This window comes from Leopardus geoffroyi, chromosome A1 (assembly GCF_018350155.1).
Source record: "Leopardus geoffroyi isolate Oge1 chromosome A1, O.geoffroyi_Oge1_pat1.0, whole genome shotgun sequence".
Classification (NCBI taxonomy): domain Eukaryota; kingdom Metazoa; phylum Chordata; class Mammalia; order Carnivora; family Felidae; genus Leopardus; species Leopardus geoffroyi.
Genome location: NC_059326.1, coordinates 4,841,388 through 4,860,772, shown reverse-complemented (window position 1 = coordinate 4,860,772; position 19,385 = coordinate 4,841,388). Strand labels below are relative to the sequence as shown.

The 19,385-nt window shown below is 44.6% G+C and overlaps 1 long non-coding RNA gene across 2 annotated transcripts; it reads left to right on the top strand.

Moving 5' to 3' along the window:
* The first annotated feature begins 943 nt into the window (after positions 1-943).
* On the top strand, positions 944-9,529 carry LOC123587467. 2 transcript variants are annotated; one of them, XR_006707349.1, is made up of 3 exons: positions 944-1,137; positions 7,585-7,722; positions 8,265-9,529. It is a non-coding gene; the product is annotated as an uncharacterized LOC123587467 (long non-coding RNA). The 2 variants fall into 2 exon arrangements; XR_006707339.1 differs by lacking the exon at positions 944-1,137 and adding an exon at positions 2,462-3,267.
* Positions 9,530-19,385: the final 9,856 nt, after the last annotated feature.

Genomic DNA, 19,385 nt, shown 5'->3' with positions numbered 1-19,385 from the left:
GCCCGCCCTCCCGTGCCTTGAGGAGCTGGCCCTGGGGCCCTGCGGTCCCCCTCTAAGGCTGCGCAGCTCTCCCGCCCTGTGTTATTATCGGTTGGGTTGAGAGTTCCATGGCCCCTTTTTTCTTGATTCTCTTCCTCAACCTGGGGACTGTCATCCCCTTACTGACCTCTCTCTTCTCATTTATTACCTGGGAAAGTGTCCTTTTCTCTCCTTACTTTATATGCTCCTTCTGAGCGGTCTGACCTACTTCAAACAGTTACGACTGTCACCGTATACCCCGGCAACTCCAAAATCAATACCTCAAGCTTTATTTTTATCCTAAGTTGAGCTGCAGTCACACTCCCGTATTTCCTCTTCCTGAGGGACATCGTTAGGTGTTTCAAATCGAACATGTTAAAAATGGAGCTCATTTCCTTCTTCCTAAAAACACCCCTCGTCTCCTTCGCCCTTCACCTTCCTTATTCAACTTGTTCCGAGCTGTGTCGAGTGTATCTCAGATTTGTTCCCCAAACTGACCCGACTTTTTATCCTGTGTCATTACCAGACCGCCTCTCAGCAGGTCAGAAGCCGTGAACTCAGTTGGCTGCCTCCAGGATCTCTCCTCTTGGGTTCATTTGAACATTGGTTTTCCTAAAAATAAATTCTGGCTTCTCACTGAAAACTTAGACCCTTCCATATCGCCTTCCTCCTGTCCCCATCCCATATCTTATGCTCTTTTATATCTAACTTCTCACCATTCTGTACACTATGAACCAGCTCATGCCTCTGTATGTGCTGTTCCATATCTGGAATGCCTTTCCTGTTATTTCTCTCCTGTTCATCCTTCAACACCTGTGGGATTTTGTTTTGTTTTAATTTTTAAATGTGTATTTATTTTTGAGAGAGCATGAGTGGGGGAGGGACAGAGAGAGAGGGAGACACAGGATCCGAAGCAGGATCCCAATGCGGGGCTCAAACTCCCGAACTGCGAGATCACGACCTGAGCCGAAGTCGGACGCTCAACCGACTGAGCCACCCGGGCACCCCGACACCTGTGTTTTGATCAGAGTCCCTTCCATGAAGATGAAACAGGCATCGCTTGAACTCCAGGAAGGCAGAGAGCTCGGCAGCCCCCCATCACGGTGTGGAACCATCCGGGTAAGGCTCTCTGGCCCTGCTGCTCTCGCTGCCCCTTCATTTTCTTGCCCGCCCTCTCCCAACTGTCACCTCCATGTCTTCAGCTCATGGAATGGAGAAGAGGAGCCCTAGGACCCAGGGAGCACACGTCCCCTTCCCCCTCCTGCTCGTCTTCTTGATATTCTCTGAGGGATCTTCCCCGAGATGATATTCTTGGTTTGCACCGGGTGTTGTGACGACGATGCGTTCAGATGGCCGGGACCTCCGGGGGCCTCCCTCTCGCCAGCCCCCTTCCAATCACGTCCTCCGAGTGTTAGCTTGATGGTGATGATGCCCAGTTCAGGGGACTGTCTCCTTCATCTGCCAGGAATGCTGGGACCAAGGCTTGGAGAGACAGAGGGCATGGCAGAGTGGAGCGCCGTTGGAGGACTCTGGTCCCCCCCAACAGGTGCCCTGGAGGGACTTGGCGAGTGGAGCAGGCTCTTGCCTTCGGGCTCAGAACAAGGGTGTGGGCTGGCCAAGCTTCCTGTCTCCTCGCTGCACTGAGAGGCGGTCTGTGTTGGCTTCCAGCTGATGGTGGACAAGTTTATCAATCTCTGTATTCCCAAGGTCCGTGTTCAATGAATGAGTGTTCACGGAATGAAAGTCTGGGTGAATTTATTAGAAGAGCTTCAGGGGTTTTCCTTGGTTTTACTTTTTGAATAAGGTAAGAAAGGGGCAGATTCTCTGAGCAACCCGTTGCCCAAGGGGTGTTACCGGTGCGGGGTGCGGGAGCCATGGGACCCTGAGTTCCAGCCCCCATTCACGGCGTTCCTCCCTCTTCTCTGACTCTTCGACGGGGGGGAAGGGATCCAGCAGGCTTGCGGTCTTCAGCAGTGTTAAATAACTAACAAAAACCCAACTGAGGACGTTTTAAAGATCTAATTGTCTTTATTAATGAATTCGAGACTCAGGCAGCATCCCACCTGGCAAGGAGAGGGGAACTCGGAGGAATTGTAAAATCTGGAGGGTTTTTAGAAGGAGGGTGTGGCAAGAACGTGATTAGCAAAAGAAAGGGATTGTTCCAGGCCAAGCCCCTTTCCCTTAGGGGGAAAGGTGGGGGTTTTGCCAAGTCAGTCACCTCACCTTCCTTCAGGGGATGAGGAAGGCCCCAGAACCAGGCTCACCAGCCTCGACTAAACAATTCCTGACGGAGGGGTTAAAAGCGCATTTCTGCGGGAGGTAAAAACTGCATCAGCTGAGCTGGTGAGCCCTAGTTTGGGAGCTTGGTCTCAGTAACACCCATTTTCAAAAAAGAAAAGCCTGTGGATTTCTTTTTAACAGCAGCATGCCACGATCAGGGCAGACTTCCGCATCTCAGAGAGGAGACGTCAGTGTTAGATGTGGCCCAAAGGACAAAGCTAATGTTACTGATGTGGGAACAGAGGCAAAAAGAAATATAGATAGAATTAAATTTCCTTATAACCCGCAGCCCACTGACAAATACTCGAGGCGGGCAGAGTATGACCTTCCCCGGGAACTCCCAACTGTCTTAAAGTCAATGCTTTGCTGGAGGGAAAAACAACCTTAGCCTGACAATAGCTAGGCCTCCAGGATCCTGTGGGTCTTTAGCATATGACAGTCCGTTTGGAAACTTCACGTCTTCACTTCCCCCAGTTCCCTGGTATATAATCAGTCACCCCTCATAATCCCAGTGAAGCACTCTCTGCCCAAGGGTCCTGTCCCCATGCTTTAATAAAACTACCTTTTTGCACGGAAGGCATCTCAAGAGTAGGCTGCAAACCCTAACATTCCCACATCATTACCACTTCTACCTGGAAGGCAGGAATTGAGTGACCCTTTTGAGCCTCTGCTCTCTCCCCTGTAAAACAGAACCACAACTCCTTCAGAATTACAGAATGCGGGAGCCAGCGGGGAGACCTGAATCCAGTCCCCAGGGACCATTGCTGTAACTTCTGCCCAGTAACAGTTGTGGTGTACTGTATTTATGTCTGTCTCTCCCACCATAACCAACTCTTCTCTGTCTTTGAAACCCCAGTGCCTTAGACCCAGGAAGGCCTCAGGTAAATGTCTGTCGAGCAAATAATGAATACGAGAAGAAAGAGAAAGGAATCGGTGAAGTACAACACAGCCTTCCACAGGACCTGTGAGGTACTTTGTTGCGTTTTGCTGATGGGTTTTTCAAATCCTCCTCACGCGTTGAATTATTGGTGCCAAAACTCCAAGTATTGAGAAATTATTTGTGAAAGGTGGAAATTGTGAGAAGTGAGAGGATTCATTTTCAAATACCAAATAAAAGCTGTGCTGTCTAGTTAACAAAAGGTTTACAACCTATTTACAATAGATTTACAACCTATTACAACCTTACAACCTATGCATCAACCAGAGTCCCAAACGCTTAGACACTTCACTTCCTGGTTCTAATCCCTGCCCCTTCATTTCACGGGCTTAGTTTTCGGGGGGGGGGGGGGGGGGGGGGGGGGGGGGGGGGGGGCTTTGCAATGAGCATGCGCCAAAGAACTGAAGTGTATGCCACACCTCAAGGAATGTACATTTGTTCCAATCAGACTACTTTTTGCCTTACATGGGCACAGGTGACTTCCGGGTAAGGCTGTAAGCCCTGTAGTGCTCAGCCAATGAGGAACCGGGGGAGGGATGTACCTGTGCAGTGCTCAGCCAATGAGGAATCAGGGGAGGGATTTGCCTCTGTAGTGCTCAGCCAATGAGGCTGAGCATACTAGGGGGAGGGACTTGCATACTAGGAGATAAATTGTCTGCTGCAAGTGCCCCGATCGGGCCCGTTCATCAGACACCCGGTCTTGCAAGAACGTTGATTAAAGCCTTGCTTCACTGTGCTCTGAGTCTCCATGTCCCTCCTTTGATTGGGGCAGTGGGCTTATTTCTCACAAAATCAAGCCTGTGGATTTTATTTCTTGACCTAGAGAAGGAGGTGCCTTCAGAAGGTCCTGGGGGTGGATGAATGTCTCCATTGCACAGGGAGGGGGGGTGGTTCTGACAGGACAACCTGCCCCAAATAGGGGAACGCGTGGGAAATGGAGAGGATGATTAAGGCCTGAGCCCATCTGGAGTAAGCTCTCGGGTGTCAGAGTTTGGCCCGGGAAACAGAGAACCCTTCCTGGGAACCGGAACTGCTGCTGGGGAAGCATGTGCCCAAGCTGTTGGCTCATCATGGCACAGACACACCCGCAGGCAAGTTGCTGCTCTTGAGCCAGGCTCACCCCCACTGCAGTGCTGGGGACCCTGAACTGTGGGAGTCAGTGCAGACAATCCCTTCCCTGGGTCTGGGATTCACTTGGAGGACTGCCTTTTAAACTTCCTTTTTTTCTTTTCTTTTTTTTTTTTTTTTTAGTGCATTTATTTATTTATTTTGAGAGAGACAGAGCAGGGAGGGTCAGAGAGAGGAAGAGAGAGAGTCCCAAGCAGGCCCTGTGCTACCCGGGCAGAGCCTGATTAGGGGCTTGAGCTCACAAACAGTGAGATTATAACCTGGGCCGAAACCAAGAATTGGGTGCTCAACCAACTGAGCCACTGAGGCACTCCTGCTTTGTATTCTTCTTAAAAGTGCTTTTTTCAAACTCTACCTAGAGAATTTGCCCGGGAAACAGGATGCACAGATTTGAAAAAAAAAATGCTAACTCAGAAGTGAGGATAAGCCACTGTGGAATTTACCACATCACCTTTGGCTAATAAATAAAAATAAGATTCTTACCGAGTGAAAAAGAGGCCACAGGAGCACCTAGAACATCATGACCTTGCAGAAACACGAAACTTTCTGCCGACGTTCTGGCAAAGCGCTTCCTTCTTTGACATCTCCATAAAACACAAGATTATCTGCAAAGCTGATCTGAGGGGAATCAGCGTTTCCATTATTAACAGCTCAAACACCGATGTCAAATAGGAGCTTGGGAGTTCCTAATTGCTAAACCACATCACATAAGAAGGTAACAATTAAAAGAAAAATCCCAGCATGGTAAAACATAAAGGAACATTCGCAAGAAATCAGGTCCAACCCCTGTATTTTCAGACGAAAAAGCAGAGGCATGGAAAGTTCCCATAGACTCGATTGGCAGAATGGGGATTAGAATCCCCAATAATCCCTAATTTGGGCCTCTTTCTGCTATAGTAACGCGTCCCTGAATAACTTGGATAGCAAAATATCTATTTTGTGATTTCTAAATATATATCTAGACATTCCCATTATCCTGTGGCCTTCTTAGTTTGGCATACAAGTTGCACCTAATAAATGTTGCTGAAATGAGATCATCAGCATTTATAGGAACAGAGTCTTTCCTGAAAGGGATTAACCCAGACCTGAAACTTGTTTTGGGTTTGGGGGAGTTCCTCTGGCGCATTTAATCAAGAATGGAAAACTTGCCTGAGAAGTAATTGAGACCAAGAAGCGTCATCGGGTGGTTTAAGGACAAATGCCCACTGGGGTGCAGGGGGCCGTGCACAGCCTTGCTTTGGAGATGGCAGGAAGTGGGGTGAGCTTTGTGCAGCTACACTGATCAAGGAGAACGAGCAGCTCCCAGAAATCCGCTCCACAGTGCGTGGGGAGGTGGAGGCAAAGCGGGGCCGCGGGCTGACAGCTCCTCTATGACAGAGAACGCAGGCGACGATGGAGACGATGACGGGTTTTGCTGATGGAGATGGCGATAGAACGCAGGCCCGGTGTCACAGCCCCCACGCTGAGCTGGCTCAGACGTTCGGCTCGCTCCGATTGCACTGGATTGAAATCCAGACACTGCGAAGCCTGAGCCAGTAACAAGGGCACGAAGGTGAGCCTGTGGCGATGGAGAAGAGCAGAGCAGGAGCAGAGAGCTGCGGACTCTTCAGGAAAATGAGAGAAACGGTGTCATGTGTGAATGGAGGTGCTGGGTTTTCCAGAAGGCAGCTGGGGCTGTCAGTTGGGGCATCGGCAAGACAAAGGGCACGGAAATGAACTTCATCCGCCAAAGTCCTGATTTGGCAATACAAGCACAGCAAAAGGCTGTTTTGATTTCAGCTAGTGTGCACCTCGTGTCTTGTGTGGTTGAGTTCTTTGTCCATTTGATGGAGTTTTGGAGCAGTGGGGGTCCAGAGCCGACAGCCAAGAAAGAATGCTTGAGACGTCTTTGGCGCAATAAGGCGATTTTATTAAAGCATGGAGGCAGGACCCGTGGGCAGAAAGAGCTGCACTGGGGTCGTGAAGAGTGACTGGTTATACGCTGTGCAGTTAGGGGAGGTTGAGGCAAAAGGACTTTCATATGCTAAAGGATCCTTGCTATTGTCAGGCTAAGGTTGTTTTCCCACCAGTCAGGCATTACTATTAAGGCGGTGGGGGGGTTCCTGGAGAAATGCTAGACTCTTTTTGCCTCAAGTATTTGTCAGTGGGCTGTAGGTTATAAAGAAATTTAATTTTACCCGCCATTTCCTTCTTGTCCTTGTTCCCTACAGCACTCCGGAGGAGAGGGTGATGTTGGGGCTCCAGGAAAGTGAGTCTCTAGGTTTCTGGAGATTAGGCCATTGATAAGATTGCCTTTTTCTTGTAGTTTTACTAAGACATTTGTTAACTGATGGAGACCTGTGTCCTGCATGACTGGAATCTCTTGTCAGTTAACCATTGATTTTGCCCTTTCCTTTGCCCTTGGGCAGCCGGGAGTGCCTGAGGAATGTCACCTACATCCCACCCGGGTGGGGGTGAGGGGTTGCGAGCTGTGCTTTGCCCTCAGCTTGCTTTACGCTCCCTCATCACATTGATGCTGTGTTTTCAGTGATTTCGGAGCCTTGAACACCTCAGGACCCGGGAATGAGGCTCCGTGGGGGCCGCCCCAACACAAGGCAGCAAAACCGCGTCAGGCTATGGAGGCACTCAGGAGAGCATGCCCCTCCCGAGCTGTGTGAAGCTGTAGTGACACCCCAGTTAAGGCCAGAACTCGCACTCGCTGCCTTTTCACACCGTGCCCCTCTTCTCCCCCTTCATTGCTCAGAAGGAAGGATTGGGCCCAGAGTTTTGCCTCGGGACAGCCTTCCCATGGCTTATTCGATGTGGACCAACGGTGTTTGGAGGAAATGACCTTTTCTACTTAATTAAATCATGGCGCCTCTTTTATCTCACGCCCCGCCGATTTAATTCCCCTTCCTACAGATTGTTCCCAAATACCATCTCTAGTCTGACCATCCACTCTTGACCCAAGCCCCACCCCTCGCATCTGAAGGTCTGCCAATCAATGACACTTATGTCTCCCTGTCACTTCACATCATTCTGTCTCAAAGCGCACATGTCACCTTGCCCCTCACGCTAGCCCTGCTGACTTCTCTATTTCCATTACGGGCCCCCTGCCCATCTCCTCGTCATCTGGGTTTATGAGTATAGATCATTTTTATTCCATCCTTTCTCTGTTTCGTGTTTGTGCACCATAAAGCTTTCTTTCCTTTGTCTTTTCGCATCTGGATTTTCCTTTCTAGAAACAAAATCGCCTGGAGAATTCAGGCTCGTGCATTCAGAATTAGTTCACATTTGGCAATTAACAGCGTCAGCCAGTCAATGTTTGCTGGGAGAAAGGACGTGAGAAAGAATCCAGAGTCTGCAAGCCTTCGTGACACGTGAGTCGCTGGAGAGGCGGGAGCAATGTCTGAATCATCCCCAGCACCCAGTTGAGTAGCTGGCACAGTTAACTGAATGCTGGCTAAAAGGAAGATGCAGACATTTACTTGGTCCAGTCTCCGTTCTGGCTGATCCAGCTTATTAAACTTCCACAAATAATTTGTATTATTAGGTTTCTCCCTTCTTCAAAGATTGCAGTTCCCCGTTAAAAACTTCTTTTGTGTGTCATTCAAGGACTCCTGCATTTGGCTTCAAGGCAGAGGAGAGAGAGGAGTGTCTGTGTGTGTGTGTGTGTGTGCGTGTGTGCATTTGTGTGTTTGTACACATTTGGTGTGTTTGTATGTGTTATGTGTATGTGTATTTGCGTGTGTTTCTGTGTCTGTGTGTGTTGGCATGTGCATTTGTGTGTTTGTGTTTGCATTTGTGTGTGTGTTTCTGTAGTTGGGGGATAGAGAAAGGGTGAGACGAGGCTGTATGAGGGGGTGCAATGAGGATAAAAAATAACCCACCAACCCCACACACGTCTCTCCTTGGAACGCAGGTCACTGAGTTTCTGAACCTTGAGGACCGTGCCTGGATTGACCGACAAGCACTTCCTCTCCTCATTTCCACGGCAAGTCCTTTCTTGAGCAGCCTCCTATGATGGGATGTTTACCCAGTATTTACATTTGGTGGAGGATCCGCGGTTGGTGACAGCTGAGGCTTTACAAGGTGAGCTGGTGACTGCGAGCGGGGCCTCTGAGGACGTCTCCTGCCTTGCCACTGAGTTACGACAGGCTGAACGGGAGGACGCGGTCAGAGCCGGCCACTGGAGCAGACCACAGTGTGCCCTCCCCAGTGAGCTCCCTGAAATGGCCTGGAACCTGTACAGAGGGGGGAGGGAAGTGCCACCGATGGTGAGCGTGCCCATGACCTTGACCACAGAACCGCATCAGGCAAGCTGACATCCCGAGAGCCGCTCTCCGAACCTGCTCCTGGCCCACTCAGTGGGGCCAGGCTGGCAGGCAGCATCCGGGAGTCGAGGGAAGGGGACAGTGGTGGCTTCAGAGGCTAGACGCAGAGAGAGAAGCAGAGGCAGGTGGGAGGGCTGAGACAGGATTTCATGGGCTCTGATCCTGCTTCAGAGTAAAACGGCCAAAGGGAAGGAGAAGCCAGGATAGCGTGTTTACATCAGGAGAGGCTCTTTCCATTAGCTATTGTGCAAGACAGCAGGAATGATGCCTTCCACTCCACGATTGATTCCTCGTGATTTTCCTTTCATATATCAGAAAGCCAGGCTTTCTCCGCTGCAAACACACCGGGAGCAACCAAAGTAGCAACACCGGCTTTTTCGAGAAGTGAGGTTCATTATTCGGAGGCCATCTGAGTTTTAAAACCATCTGGTCAACATTGCAGAGACAGGAGTCTCCAGTAGATGGCAGCACTAAGACAGTAGCGCCCCATAGTCTCAGACTCCAGAACATTATCATCGTGCGTGAGCAGCTGCACTCCTCGTGTTGGAACCTGTGTTATGACTCATTACCAGTGAAAATATTCACTAAATGTGCTATAGTCATAACAGGATGAGTCATTCATTCAATTTTATTCACTTGTAAAATAAGAGAAATAAGAAAGTCCACTTTTCCTGCAACCTCTAATCCGAGGGCTGTGTGTTTGTGTCCCAATTTCCAGAAAATAAACCTGGTGAATACTGTTGCAATTCATTGCTTCAACCAGGAACACTATCTTTTGCTTGGACACTTGCTTTTGCTATAAGATCTGAAAAACTGAAATTTTGGATTTCTCCTATGTAAGACAGACTTTTGGTAAAAGGGACGTGCAGTATTTTGGGTGTCTCAGAAAGTAAACTGGTCTTTTTTCTGGACAACAGAAGATTGAACTTAGTCGCTTTAGTGACAGGTTAAGAGTTAAGTATATTCCTAGAAAGGCATATGCTCTTTTTGTTAAAATAAGTAGGCTGAAGTATAAACCTAATTATTATTCCAAAAGAAATGCAGAGCTTCCAAAATAAGTGTCTGTATATGCATGCACTTTGTAAGCGTATATATTTATAGCTTAGCATATTTTTCTTATTTAAGAGTTATATATCTGCCATGAATCTCTGGTATATAGAAATAGATCACAATTCACATCGTAGGAAAAGTTCTTTAAAGTGTAATTTCATTTTATACTAAGACTGTAGATGGATGTTGCCTTAGAGGTCTGTCCTTGGGCCAAGTGGTATTTTTTTTTTAAGTTTATTTATTTGAGGGGGGAGAGGGGCAGAGAGAGAGACAGAGAAAGAGGCAGATAGAATCCCAAGCAGACTCCACACCCTCAGCACAGAGACTGCCACAGGGCTTGAACCCACGAACCGTGAGATCATTACCTGAGCCAAAACCAAGAGTTGGACACTTAACCGACTGAGCCACCCAAGTGCCCCAAGCCAAGTGTTACTCTTAAAAGCAAGCCAGCCTATGTATGGCTAGCTGTTTGTAGCTGGCAAATCCCAGAGCTAACTGTGAAGCACAGGGCACCTTACCTTAGTGGACTGCCCCGAGTGGTGGAAATTGCATTTGGGATAAAAGACAGTTCATCTGAATGTACCTGAAATTCCTTAGAGGGCCATGGTGGAGACAGATAGTCATTCTCTGAAAATGGAATATGCTGACTCTTGCTGTCCACAGTCCTGTGTGCTCTCTGTGATATTTTGTTATCATACATCTAAGAAAAATCATTTTTACAATTGTTTCAACTCTATCGCAGAGGACCTGAATCCCAGTCCCACCAGCGAAACTTCTCGATGTATTCTGTAAGTGGCACACAGGCAGAAGGGACGATAAAGGGTCTAAAAGCTTTAGAAAAAAGTCGCATTCAACCTTTGCCTCCGTTTCTTTGTCTATAAAATAAGGGCTGTGGCTGGTGTGGCTTCTAAGGGCTCTTTCAGCTTTCACATTTCAATATTTCCTCTTCTGGAGGTTCTGGGAGAGGGTTGAGGATTTAGCTCCTCCCCTTCCTTCTGTGCAACTCTGCCAGAAGTAAGAGAGAACGTTCTTTTTGTTTCGGCATATTCAAATAAGCTGGCCAAAAGGATAGTATCGAAGAAACATAGTGGGCCTTCCGTGATTCCCCAAAACCTAAGTCCTTATTTTTAACATACAGCTTTTTGTACTAGCTCCCTAAGTCTCAGATCCTTACAAAGGTAAATATTGTGCTCTCTGTAACTACATTCAGAAAACCAATTCTCTATATCTGTCTGGATTGCCTCCTGGCAGGAAGCAAATGTCAGCTCATTCCTGTGTAATCGATCCGCGGCATCTTAGTTTCGAGGCTTAGCCAAAGTAGTTACTAATAGATTTTAGATGACAGATATGGAATTTTCTTCTCTTGTCCTTCAGTGGGAAAATCAGAAGGACAGAACTGCAATAGTAGGGTTTTGATGTCTTCGTGGTAATGTGAGGGAGGCTGAAAACAATGTTAAGAAAGAAAATATTGGAATATGTGTATATCAATGATGTTTCACTTGTCTTCTTAATGAACACAAATTTATTGAATAAGTCTGGCGGGTAAACTAAATTTGTTTGCATTATTGCCAAATTTCATTAAACTTGGGACCAGGTTTAAAAGCACCAGAACAATGCACTCAACAAATGTTAATACCATTTTTTATAGAGTGTACTTGAAGGGTGACTATTTGTAATCATCTCAGGAATATCTAGATTATTTACATGACAGCAGCTCACATTAGAAGACTGAAGAGAAATAGATAGTCTTCAATGAACGTTGGCTACTTTCACACAGTATTTTCTTAGACCTTAGTGTAAGACCTAAGTCTGATGAGGCCTAAGAACCTTGAAGATGAATTATCCTGAAATATCTACAATGAAATATTCAAAACACATGTGGCCCCTGAGGCCTATTTGACCCCCTGTGGTCCTCATTCCTCTAATTTCAAATATAAGGGCTCGAAGATCAATGTCTCCAGGAGGTTTTGGTCTTGAAGTTTTCCTTGTAAACTCTAGAAACATGGGAAACATGGCATAGGTACCAAGCGTTCGATAGGGTTTCTCAGGGCACGAACTCTCGAGAAGAAATAAAATTTACTACTACACAAGACGGATCTGCCGGCCCCAGTAGTTAAGCACACTTGCTAAGAGGTGTTATATTTTCACAAGATCTGCACCAAAAGAGCCTTATTTCTTGATTGATGGCTGAAACTTCTCTCGGTGATTACCAAACAGCTGAGTCTCAGTGTTCATGATGTGGTTAAAGAGACAGTGGAGATGTTCTATTCATTCTGAAGGTGCCTCAGATGCAAAAAGACAGGAGAGAACATGGGGCCCGGAGATTCTGGGACTTGGGTGCTCATCAATTATGACCAGAGAAAACAAAAGCCTTTTTCGTTTGCGAGATTGCTCTGACAAGGAACGTGCCAGGGTAATGCGAGTCACAGCCTACGCTTTCTTCTGTCACCATAGTTACTGATTTATGGAATTGTCTTAACTCTCTGAAGTATCAATATGGAATGAATTTATTTTTCCATTAACAGCCATTAGCTGTGCTCTATAGAATACCACAACCTCTTTCTCTCCATTGGATGAGCCCTCCTTAATCAGTCCAATTATATAAACCTACGGTATTTCCAGTTAGTAGAACAATCTCATGCTAAAAATAACCAGTCCTGTTTCTTTTCTTTAAAACCTTAAAATTTTTTTACTGAGGTAAGCTTTATGCAGGAAAATGCATTGTATCTTACACGTAAGATTCAGTGACTCAACAAGTGTATATACCTGTATGGGTTGCAAAATGAATACACAAAAATCAGTTGTATTTCAGTATACTAGCAGTTAAAAATCTGCAAATAAAATTAAGAAAACAATTTCAGGGGCATCTGGGTGGCTCAAGCATCTGACTCTTGATTTCAGCTCAGGTCATGATCTCACAGTTTATGAGATCGAGCCCCATGTCAGTCTTTGTGCTGACAGTGCAGAGCCTGCTTGGGATTTCCCCTGCCCCTTCCCTGCTTGTGCACTCTCTCTCTCTCAAAATAAAAATATAAACATTAAAAAAACCCAATTCCATTACAGTCGCATAAGACAAGAATAAAATATATAAGATCACTTTACAAAATAGTGTGAGACTTGCGCCTTAAAAAAATGATGATACATTGTTGAAAAAATTTGAAGAAGACTAAGTAAGAGGGAAGACATCCCATGTTAATAGATCAAATGGCTTCATATTGTCAAAATGGCAATATACCACAAATGGATCTATAGATTTAACATTTAACAGTTTTATCAAAATCCCAGCTACTTTTTTTTTTTTTTTTTGCCAGAAATTAACACACTGGTGCTAACATTCATATGGAAATGCAAGGAACTCGGAATAGCCAAAACAATCTTGAAAAAGAATAAAGTTGGAGAACTCACACCTCCCAATTTCAAAACTTACTTTAAAGTTCCAGTAATACAGGGGCGCCTGGGTGGCGCAGTCGGTTAAGCGTCCGACTTCAGCCGGGTCACGATCTCGCGGTCCGTGGGTTCGAGCCCCGCGTCGGGCTCTGGGCTGATGGCTCAGAGCCTGGAGCCTGTTTCCGATTCTGTGTCTCCCTCTCTCTCTGCCCCTCCCCCGTTCATGCTCTGTCTCTCTCTGTCCCAAAAATAAATAAACGTTGAAAAAAAAAAATAAAATAAATAAAGTTCCAGTAATCAAGATAGTATGAGACTGACATAAGATAGACATAGAGGTTAATGGAATTAAATTCAGAGCCCAGAGATACACCCTTCCATTTACGGTCAATTAATTCTTGAAAATAGTGCCAAGACCATTTAACAGGGAAAGAACAGTCTTTTCAACAAATGGTGTCAGGACAACTGAATATTTGCATTAAAATAAAATAGTTTGACTTCTACTCACTCCACATGCAAACTTAACTCAAAATGTTTCATCGTCCTAAATGTAAGAAAGAAAACTCCAGAGTAAGCTTCATTAACTTGAATTAGGTCATGGTTTCTTAGCCATGACACCAGGAGCACAAGCAACAAAAATAAAAACAAAAACAAAATAGAAAAATTGAACTTCATCAAAAGAAAAAACTTTTGTACTTCAAAGGATGCCACCAAAAAAAAAAGGGGGAAAAAAGGTAACCCGTAGAATGGGAGAAAATATACACAAATCGTATCTTAAAAGGGACTTGTTACATAAAAGACACAAGTCAAAATGAAGATTTGAATAGACATTTTTCCAAAGAAGGTGTGCAAATGGCCAATAAGCACATGAAAAGATGTTCAACATCACCGATGATGAAGGAAATGTAATCAAAATCATAATGAAGTGCATAGCCAAGGAAGCCATCAACAAAATGAAAAGGCAACCTAAGGAATGGGAAAAAATAGATATTCTTCAAAGGAAGACATACATGTGGCCGACAGGTACATAGGAAGATGCTCAACATCACTAATCATCAGGAAACTGCAAATCAAAACCATAATGAGATCCCATCATAACTGTTAGAATGGTTATTGTCAAAAAAGCAAAACATGACAAGGGTTGGCGAGGCTGTGGAGAAAAGGGAGCCCTTGTGCACTGTTGGTGGGAATGGAGACTGGTACAGCCACTATGGAAAAGAGTATGGAGGTTCTTCGAAAGATTAAAACTAGAACTACCATACGATCTAGCAATTCCACTTCTGGGAGTTAGTCCAGATACAACGAAACACTAACTCGAAAAGATATCTGCACCCTCAGGTTCACTACAGCATTATTTACGATAGACAAGATATGCAAACAACCTAAGTGTCCAACAATAGATGAATACATAAAGAAAATGTGGTACATACATACAGTGGAAAATTACTCAGCCATAAAAAAGAAGGAAATACTGCTATTCACGACAGGCAACATGAATGGACCTGAGGACATTATGTTAAGTGAAATAAGTCAGGAAGAAAAAAACAAATGCCGTATGATCTCTCTTATATGTGGAATAATCAATCAATCAGTCAGTCAATCAATCAAACCAAACCCATAGATACAGAGAACAGATTAGTTGTTACCAGAGGCAGGGGACTGAGGGTGAGAGAAATGGGTGAACTGTTTTTGTTTTTGCTTTTATTTTTTAAAAGTTTTCTTACTGCTTATTTATTTTTGAGAGAGACAGATCGCAAGCAGGGGAGGGGCAGAGAGAGAGGGAGACACAGAATCCGAAGCAGGCTCCAGGCTCCGAGCTGTCAGCACAGAGCCTGATGTGGGATTCGAACCCACAAACCGTGAGATCATGACCTGAGCCGAAGTCAGATGCTCAACCAACTGAGCCACCCAGGCGCCCCTGTTTTTGTTTTAGTTTAAATAAGTTGAATTAAAAAATAATTTCTCCCCAAATAGTATTATTTCCTCCTCCGCCTCCATCATGCCTGTGGCATTCGATCATTTCTCCTGCTATCACCCTAGCTCAAAAACATACACTGCATGACTGCAATAATCTCAGTGATTCTCAGCTCTGATACCACATTGGAATCACCTAGAAGAGCTTTAAAAACATTCTATGTCTGGTCCAACCTCAGAGATTCTGGACCTGGCTGAGGCCCCAGTATTGGCATTAAAAAAGAAAAAAAAAAAAAAAACAACAAACTGCTTAGGTGTTTCTAATATGCAGCCAGGACTAAGGACCAGCAGCTAACCAGTTTCTCCCCATCTTTAATCCATTTTGCATATTGGATTATGACTGTAAAGGAGTCTTGCTTCATATATACCCACTGAAAAGCTTCAATTCATTAGCACCTACGTGATAATTTCCAAACTCGTGCTTTAACTTCTGCTACCCCATAACCTGACCCCGTCCCACCCTCTTAGCATGAATCCGTGATTTGCTGATACTCTATCTCCGGGACCAGCCTTGGAATTTTCTGCCTTCATGCATTGTTGATATTCTTTCTCCGTGTACTTATTTCTGCCTGCTGAGAATACGTTCAACATTGCTGGGTTTCCAGCCCAAAGCCTTTCTTTACTGGGCCACCCGATCACGTTTTCCCCTAAAATCCAAATCATGTCCAACTGATGCCAGACTCCTGGCTTTTTCACCACGGCCTACTTGCTGGTCGAAAGGTCAGGCTTTTGCAATACACAGGACACCTCCCGTCCTGGTTTCTCTGGCAGAGTGACTTTAGGGGTGCAGTGGGGTCTCCTTGAGTTTTGTTTCTACGTCTGTTAAACAAGAGCACCCACCTCTTAGAGTTGTCTGAGGACTAGGTTAAGTGAAATAACATAGAAAATGTCCCTCATATGAGAAGTGCTAGATAAATGCCAGCTAGTTATTATTTTCACTACTGTTGTCGCTGTCTACCTGTGTGTGCCATCACCCCAAATAGATTATAAGACATTGGAGTAGAAGACAAAGGCTTACCAAACCTCTTACGCTCACAGTGTCTGTTGCTGTTCCTTGAACATGGTAAGTGTTCAGCATGCTTATTGAACGAATAATTGTATAGCTAGTTGTAAATATATCAAATGCAATTTAAGTGGCTGTGACCTGTAGCCTGGCTGTGGAACTCTTTGGTCGTGGATAGATTACATATGATATTCTGCTTTAAAAGCTTATCTTTTGGGGCACCCGGCTGGCTCAGCCAGTGGAGCACGTGACTCTTGATCTCGGGGTTGTGAGTTTGAGCCCCACTTTGTGCGTGGAATTACTTAAAAATAAAATCTTTAAAGAAAAGCTTGTGCTTTTAGAATATTGTTGAGAAAGACATATAAAAATACCTTGAAGCATTTAAAAATGTTTACAATTCCCTGGGTGTTGTTCAAATGTCACTCTTTCTAGATCCTTAAGTATCCTGAGATTCCACTAAATATATTTGGTCTATCCTCCCCCAAATGAATGTTCCTATAATCCTAATAGGTGGAACATGGGGTGGAATTCTTTTGAGGCCAATTTCCTGATTTTTATTAAGAAAAGTGACTTATTAGCATTGGGCATTTTTTTTTTTGTTGTTTTAGTATTTTATTTTTAAGTAATCTCTACACCCAATGTGGGGTACCAATGTGAATAAAAATGGATATCTTTTTCTTGTTTAATTGATAAGGAAAGCATTTAATATTTCATCATTAAGTGTGATATCCTAGGTTTTTTGTTAAATATATTTTATTTCTAGTTTTCTGAGTGTTTTGGGGGTCAGGGGGGAGGGAGAGAGAGAGAGCGTGTGCACGCACCAATGGGGGAGGGGCAGAGGAAGAGGGAGAGGAGGACAGAGGGATAGAGAGGGAGCGAGAATCTTTTAATTTTTTTTAAAAATGTTTTTTATTTATTTTTCAAAGAAAGAGAGACAGAGCACAAGCAGGGGAGGGGGAGAGAGAGGGAGACACAGCATCCGAAGCAGGCTCCAGGCTCTGAGCTGTCAGCACAGAGCCTGATGCGGGGCTCAAACTCACGAACTGTGAGATCGTGACTTGAGCCGAAGTCGGAGGCTTAATTGACTGAGCCACCTAGGCTCTGAGAGAGAGAGAGAGACAGAGAGTCAGAGAGAGAATATCTTAAGCAGCTCAGCTTCAAGCGTGGAGCCCTGACGAGAGGCTTGATCTCACAATGACTGTGAGATCATGACCTGAGTTGAAACCAAGAGTCAGATATGTAACCAACTGAACCACCCAGGAGACCCTCCTGAGTGTTTTTTATGACTGGGTCTCAAATTTTATGAAATGCTTTTTTAGCATATATGGATATATGACTTTTCTCATTTATTTCTGTTAATATAATGAATTACACTGATTTTCAAATGTTAAACCAACTTCTTATTTCTAGAATAAGCCCCAATAATCTTTCGTGTTAACAACAGTCCTAGAAAAAGGAGGTTTCCGTATAAATAAGGTTTATTATCACCCTAAGAACAAAACTTTTCTCTAATCCTTTTTTTGGGTGCAGTGAGAATATTTTTAAATTGTTTTGCTGGATTTTATGCCCCTATAATCATAATATAATGAACACAACTACATTTTTTCCTAATGGCGGAGACATATTGTCACAGACATTTATTCCACAAATATTTGCTATGTGCCTTTTATTCTCTGTTCTGGTTAATGAATTAATGACCGTTAGTTAGAATGTGCTGTAATATTTAAAGGATATGAAGTGCATTTAATAACTACATCACACACTAGGTTTGGTATTTATTTATTTACTTATTTATTTATTTACTTTAACATTTTATTTATTTTTGAGACAGGGAGAGACAGAGCATGAACGGGAGGGTCAGAGAGAGAGGGAGACACAGAATCTGAAACAGGCTCCAGGTTCTGAGCCATCAGCACAGAGCCCGACGCGGGGCTTGAACTCACAGACAGTGAGATCGTGACCTGAGCCGAAGTCGGACGCTCAACCGACTGAGCCACCCAGGCGTCCCTAGGTTTGGTTTTTATCGTTGCTGCTGGTGTTATTTCTGTCGAGTGTTTATGTTGCTTTTTACCTGTTTCTTGCTGTTTGACTACCAAGTATTACTTCTTGCTTCTTCTAGTGTGTTCGTTTCTGGCATTCTCCGCCCCGCTCCCTGCCTTAACTTGGTTTTTAATGAGAAAGAAATAGCTCACCAACCTTGTTAGAACTATATGCAAAGTAAGAGTAACTCAGTTCTGAGTGAGGGTATATCCATTGTTCCTGGAGAAATGAATTCAGGGTCTTTGTATTACTTATATGGACTGCTTGAGGCCTTGTTCTTATAACACTCTGTTATTCAATTCTGTTTTAAATAATTGAGATCGCTGAAGAAGTGACTATTATGATATTTGCATATATCACAGACCAAGCAGAATTGACTTAATTCAAATTTGAATAACTGAGAGCAATAATAGTGAAGTCAAATACCAGTCACGCACACATTTTATAGAAAATATAAAAATTTCATATAAGATATAAAATCAACTTCTTCTTTTTTTTTTTTTTCAACGTTTATTTATTTTTGGGACAGAGAGAGACAGAGCATGAATGGGGGAGGGACAGAGAGAGAGAGGGAGACACAGAATCGGAAACAGGCTCCAGGCTCTGAGCCATCAGCCCAGAGCCCGACGCGGGGCTCGAACTCACGGACCACGAGATCGTGACCTGGCTGAAGTCGGACGTTTAACCGACTGCGCCACCCAGGCGCCCCTAAAATCAACTTCTTGTATACAACATAATTTAAAAATTGTAGCTTATAAATTCAGTTAATAAGTTCTACTTACTTATAATAACAAACCACATCAGTTAGAAAGATTTTTTTTTTAATTTTTTTTTTTAACATTTATTTATTGTTGAGAGACAGAGCATGAGCAGGGGAGGGGCAGAGAGAGGGGGAGACACAGATTGGGAAGCAGGTTCCAGGCTCTGAGCTGTCAGCACAGAGCCCGGCGCGGGGCTCGAACACCCAAACCGCGAGATCATGACCTGAGCCGAAGTCGGTTGCTGAGCCACCCAGGCGCCCCTAGAAAGATCTTTTTAAAAGCCCTACTCTCAAGAATAGCTTATATGCCCTTGTCACCACTTACCCATCACCTAGCACTGCCTTCTGTACGTTTGTTTTCTTTTTTACTTTGCTTTACCCACAGCTCCCGGTAGGGTCTCCAGGCCAATCGCTGGAGCGTCTATCAGATACTATGTACCAGTTTTGCTGGAGTCACCAGGAACCCAAAGTCGAAAACGCTCCTCAAATTGTTCACAG